This window comes from Pristiophorus japonicus, chromosome 7, assembly GCF_044704955.1.
Source record: "Pristiophorus japonicus isolate sPriJap1 chromosome 7, sPriJap1.hap1, whole genome shotgun sequence".
Lineage (NCBI taxonomy): Eukaryota > Metazoa > Chordata > Chondrichthyes > Pristiophoridae > Pristiophorus > Pristiophorus japonicus.
In genome coordinates this window covers 183439562-183445777 of record NC_091983.1, presented here as the reverse complement: position 1 = coordinate 183445777, position 6216 = coordinate 183439562, and the positions used below count along the sequence as shown (strand labels likewise).

The 6216-nt window shown below is 41.4% G+C and overlaps 2 non-coding genes and 1 pseudogene across 2 annotated transcripts; all 3 read left to right on the top strand.

Annotated features, from left to right (window-relative positions):
* The first annotated feature begins 5471 nt into the window (after window positions 1-5471).
* On the top strand, window positions 5472-5590 carry LOC139267504 (5S ribosomal RNA). The gene has a single exon (XR_011593920.1). It is a non-coding gene; the product is annotated as a 5S ribosomal RNA (ribosomal RNA).
* Window positions 5591-5599: 9 nt separating this feature from the next.
* trnad-guc (transfer RNA aspartic acid (anticodon GUC)) lies at window positions 5600-5671 on the top strand. The gene has a single exon. It is a non-coding gene; the product is annotated as a tRNA-Asp (tRNA).
* A 26-nt stretch (window positions 5672-5697) lies between these two features.
* Window positions 5698-5816, top strand: LOC139267511 (5S ribosomal RNA; annotated as a pseudogene).
* Window positions 5817-6216: the final 400 nt, after the last annotated feature.

The following is a 6216-nucleotide window of genomic DNA, read 5'->3' as shown; positions in this document are numbered from 1 at the left end:
GATAGCACAGATAAATACGTGGCTTGAGCAGTGGCGCAGCAGGGAGGGATTCAAATTCCTGGGACATTGGAACCGGTTCTGGGGGAGGTGGGACCAGTACAAACCAGATGGTCTGTACCTAGGCAGGACCAGAACCAATGTCCTAGGGGGAGTGTTTGCTAGTGCTGTTGGAGAGAAGTTAAACTAATATGGCAGGGGGATGGGAACCAATGCAGGGAGACAGAGGGAAACAAAATGGAGACAGAAGCAAAAGACAGAAAGGAGATGAGGAAAAGTGGAGGGCAGAGAAACCCAAAGCAAAAATCAAAAAGGGCCACTGTACAGCAAAATTCTAAATGGTCAAAGTGTAATAAAAAGGCAAGCCTGAAAGCTCAATGCCTCAATGCAAGGAGTATTCGGAACACAGGAGAGGGTACTGAGCGAGTTAGAATGGGTGAGAGCTCAGATGAACAGGATCCCAAGAAAGAATGCAAAAGGCAGGAGGCAACAGAGCAGAGTTAGCACTGGGGTAAGTGTAAACCACAAGGTGATAGGAAGGGACAATATGTATGAATATAAAGGGGCTGCAGGAGGGGTCAAAACTAAAAATCATGGTTTAAAAACTAGTATTAAAACACTCTACCTAAACGCACGCAGCATTCGAAATAAAGTAAATGAGTTGACGGCACAAATCATTACAAATGAGTATGATTTAGTGGCCATTACAGAAACGTGGTTGCAGGGTGGCCAAGACTGGGAATTAAACATACAGGGGTATCTGACAATTTGGAAAGATAGACAAGAAGGGAAAAGAGGTGGGGTAGCTCTGTTAATAAAGGATGATATCAGGGCAGTTGTGAGAGACGATATTGGCTCTAATGAACAAAATGTTGAATCATTGTGGGTGGAGATTAGAGATAGTCAGGGGAAAAAGATCACTGGTGGGCATAGTTTATAAGCCCCCAAATAATAACTTCATGGTGGGGCGGACAATAATTAAGGGAATAATGGAGGCATGTGAAAAAGGAACGGCAGTAATCATGGGGGATTTTAACCTACATATCGATTGGTCAAATCAAATCGCACGGGGTAGCCTGGAGGAGGAATTCATAGAATGCATACGGGATTGTTTCTTAGAACAGTATGTTACAGAACCTACAAGGGAGCAAGCTATCTTAGATCTGGTCCTGTGTAATGAGACAGGAATAATAAATGATCTGCTAGTAAAAGATCCTCTCGGAATGAGTGATCACAGTATGGTTGAATTTGTAATACAGATTGAGGGTGAGGAAGTAGTGTCTCAAACGAGCGTACTATGCTTAAACAAAGGGGACTACAGTGGGATGAGGGCAGAGTTGGCTAAAGTCGACTGGGAACACAGACTAAACGGTGGCACAATTGAGGAACAGTGGAGGACTTTTAAGGAGCTCTTTCATCGTGTTCAACAAAAATATATTCCAGTGAAAAAGAAGGGCGGGAAGAGAAGGGATAACCAGCTGATACCGGAGATGAGGGGGTTACCTTATGATGATAGATTGAGTAGATTGGGTCTTTACTCGTTGGAGTTCAGAAGGATGAGGGGTGATCTTACAGAAACATTTAAAATAATGAAAGGGATAGACAAGATAGAGGCAGAGAAGTTGTTTCCACTGGTCGGGGAGACTAGAACTTGGGGGCACAGCCTCAAAATACGGGGGAGCCGATTTGAAACTGAGTTGAGAAGGAATTTCTTCTCCCAGAGGGTTGTGAATCTGTGGAATTCTCTGCCCAAGGAAGCAGTTGAGGCTAGCTCATTGAATGTATTCAAATCACAGATCGATAGATTTTTAACCAATAAGGGAATTAAGGGTTACGGGGAGCAGGCGGGAAAGTGGAGCTGAGTCCACGGCCAGATCAGCCATGATCTTGTTGAATGGCGGAGCAGGCTCGAGGGGCGAGATGGCTTACTCCTGTTCCTAATTCTTATGTTCTTATGTTCTAACTTATTCTGAGACTGTGACCCTTGGTTCTAGACCCTCCAGCTCAGGCAATCATCCTCCCTGCATCTACCCTGTTAAATCCTGTAAGAATTTTGTATGTTTCAATGAGATCACCTCTCATTCTTCTGAACTCTATAGAATATGGGCCTAGTCTATTCAATCTCTCCTCATAGGACAATCCCCATCGCAGGAATCAGTCTGGTGAACCTTTGTTTCAGTCCACACTGGCAAGTATATCTGTCCTTAGGTAAGGAGACAAAAACTGTACACAATACTCCAGGTGTGGGCTCACCAGGGCCCTATATAATTGCAGTAAGACATCTTTACTCTTATACTCAAAACCTCTTATAATAAATCCAACATACCAGTTGCTTTCTTAATTGCTTGCTGTACCTGCATGTTAACTTTCAGTGATTTGTGTACAAGGACACCCAAGTCCCTCTGAATACCAACATTTCCTAATCTCTCACTATGTAAAAAATACCCTGCTTTTCTATTTTTCCTACCAAAATGGATAATTTTCCATTTCTCCACATTATATTCCATTTGTCATGTTCTTGCCCACTCACGTAGCCTGTCTTTTCCCCATTGGAGTCTCTTTGTATCCTCCTCAAAAATAGATGACATTTCATAAGAGCCAGAGCTGGAATGGCTGGAGAGTGCTCTATGATTCATTGAGATGGGATTATTGCTGCAATCTCTCAAAAAATTACATGAAGTAAATTTTACAACAATGAAAATCAGTGATTAAGTTAACTTCTAATTTATTTAATTGCACTTATAAAAATATCAGTGTCAATCTTTTGCCATTTTTATTGAAAATGTTTCAATTAAAATATTACTTCTGCATCCAGACACTTTTTCCATGATCCTGGAAAATTGGTTATCAATTTAAATTAAAGTATAAACATTGTGGCATCTATCCTGAAAATTCATTTGCATATCATAGGATCTTTAGTGGGTCATGCGATGGGGCTTTATCCTCTGAGTTCTCATTTTCTTACTGACTGTTATGTAAATGGAAATGGCTTGTCTCATCTTATATAATTCAGTAGCTCTACTGCATTCCATTTCCATTTGTGTCACATTTATTACTGTCTTTTTAAATCAACTCTATAAAAATATCCTGGCCCTGATTTTGTGGTAAAAATAACGGTGAGGCTATCAGCGACCACACATGTGCAGTTAAATGCAGAAATGAGGTCGTTGCTGTCCGAATTGCCCTGCTCACCCAGAAGCGTCACTATACCCATATCTCAGCATTGAAACACATGGAAGGGCATGAAGTACTGGAACTTACGGGATAGATACCCACTATACATGCCAGAAAATGTTAGAGCTTGTCCATTCCTGTGTAAGTAAATTGTTAACAAACTCTCTGGCATTAAAAATTAACTTTTACAAGTGTGGAGTCTCATTCCTTCATATTTTAATTATTGTTGGAAGCTAAAAAAATTGTAAAAGTTAAATAATTTTTTTTAAACTTTTTCTTTCTGTCTCTTTTATCCAATTCTCTTAATCCAATATTTCTTTCTCTCCCTTTATTTCACTTTCTGTATCTGATTTGGTATTAAATTCACTATTCTGCCTTACACTTGTTGGTTCAGACTGTGCATGCCTCAGTAAGATTCCTCAGTTTGATTGTTTAAGGAAATACACAGCTGCTTGCCCTGTTCACACAGGTCCCAGACACCCTGCAGAGGGCACCGCGCTGTTTTGGATTTCTAATTACTACACGTTCCAGTGCAAAAGCCCATAGACTGTGGGCAAGTGTAAGTATAATAAACAGCAAGCGACGTTCGTTCGCCCCTGATCGCAAAAATCAGGCTAATGTGATTGGACATAGTTTAAAATGTCAGGTATAATTGTTTAATCCAAACATATCCCTTTCAAATACATCACAGTCTATGTTAATGTATGGAAATAGGTCTATCAATTGCAACAGTTTGAAATGTAGCAGAATATGTGTGAAATTTATGACTAATCTCAAGTCCAACAGCGGAGGAAGCATTACATTGTATTTGACAAGTGACTTACATCGCAAATGTTTAGTGCAAACAAATAGGTGGATAATGAAAATAGATAGTCTTATATTAGTCAGGTCCACCTCTTAATTCATTATCTCACTGGTATTGCAGTCATTGCACAGAATTCATTATGGTTGGGTTAAATTAAATGTAGAAAATGAATACTTGCAAGTGCTGATGTGAAGAGCTATTATCCAAGAAGCTATTCTGCTCTGAGTGGTACTTGGATGGTCACAGTACTGAGAGGATAATTCAAAACATTTGGTTTGAACAACAGCAACAACAATTTGTTTATATAAGCACCTCTAATGTAGCAAAACATCCCAAGGCATTGAAAGTGCCTGTTCCTTTTATAAAATACCAGTGACTTGATCCATGATGATCTTTGATGAGACTCCAGTCGGAGAACTACAATTAACCTCCTCACCCCTAAGTTAGGGAGAGGAAAAATTACCCGAGGTTCCTGCTCCAAATTATCATCCTATGATCCTTGCTTTAAAGCCTGTAGGTGTAGACATCAGAATATAAATAAATTACAACAGGCAAAATCTGAATACGAACAGTGCACTCTTTTCATACAGGTATCAATTCATTTAAAATAAACAGTTAATTTATGTGCAACGATAGCACACACAAGAATCCAACATTAATGAAGAGTATTAAGATGTGATTTCCGATCTTCAGCTGATGGCAGTGCGCCAAAAATTGATATATTGTTATTGTTTTTTACCCCTCATTTTAAAAGCAATAGAAACTCAGTTTTCAAAATGGAACATAAGAACATAAGAATTAGGAACAGGAGTAGGCCATCTAGCCCCTCGAGTCTGCTCCGCCATTCAACAAGATCATGGCGGATCTGGCCGTGGACTCAGCTCCACTTACCCGTCCGCTCTCCATAACCCTTAATTCCCTTATTGGTTAAAAATCTATCTATCTGTGATTTGAATACATTCAATGAACTAGCCTCAACTGCTTCCTTGGGCAGAGAATTCCACAGATTCACAACCCTCTGGGAGAAGAAATTCCTTCTCAACTCAGTTTTAAATTGGCTCCCCGGTATTTTGAGGCTGTGCCCCCTAGTTCTTGTCTCCCCGACCAGTGGAAACCACCTCTCTGCCTCTATCTTGTCTATCCCTTTCATTATTTTAAATGTTTCTATAAGATCACCCCTCATCCTTCTGAACTCCAACGAGTAAAGACCCAGTCTACTCAATCTATCATCATAAGGTAACCCCCTCATCTCCGGAATCAGCCTAGTAAATTGTCTCTGTACCCCCTCCAAAGCTAGTATATCCTTCCTTAAGTAAGGTGACCAAAACTGCACGCAGTACTCCAGGTGCGGCCTCACCAATACCCTGTACAGTTGCAGCAGGACCTCCCTGCTTTTGTACTCTATCCCTCTCGTAATGAAGGCCAACATTCCATTCGTCTTCCTGATTACCTGCTGCACCTGCAAACTAACTTTTTGGGATTCATGCACAAGGATGCCTACGGCCACACTAGTCTGAAAACGCCCGATCCCGTCTGATCTCGGAAGCTAAGCAGAGTCAGGCCTGGTTAGTACTTGGATGGGAGACTGCCTGGGAATACCAGGTGCAGTCGGCTTTTGTCAGTTCCTCGTTAGTATAGTGGTGAGTATCCCCGCCTGTCACGCGGGAGACCGGGGTTCAATTCCCCGACGGGGAGGCAGTTGTTTCAAGATGTCGAATTTTGCCTACGGCCACACTAGTCTGAAAACGCCCGATCTCGTCTGATCTCAGAAGCTAAGCAGAGTCAGGCCTGGTTCGTACTTGGATGGGAGACTGCCTGGGAATACCAGGTGCAGTAGGCGGGGCCTTGTAAATGTCTTGTGTGTGTCATCCAGGTCGGGTGGCACGGATACATGTTTTATGTTTTTGCAGTTTAACTCAAAAGAGTTTTCATGCACAAGGAGCCCCCAGGTCCCTCTGCACAGCAGCATGTTGTAATTTCTCCCCATTCAAATAAGATGGAAGCTGCATCTTCTCAAGGTAGCTGGCGTTGTTTCAGCTGCAGCAAGCAAGCCTGGTTTCTGATCAGAAATCATTTAAGTTAAAGGTATTTGGAATGAGGCGTGGACTGAATCTCTAATTAAGAGGTTGAAATGAATCAAATATCCTAATACAGTCAATGGATAATAATGATCGTCACCAACAGTTGGTCATCTTCATGGTATTGCCTCCATAATTGCAATCAGGACAGAAGCAGAATCC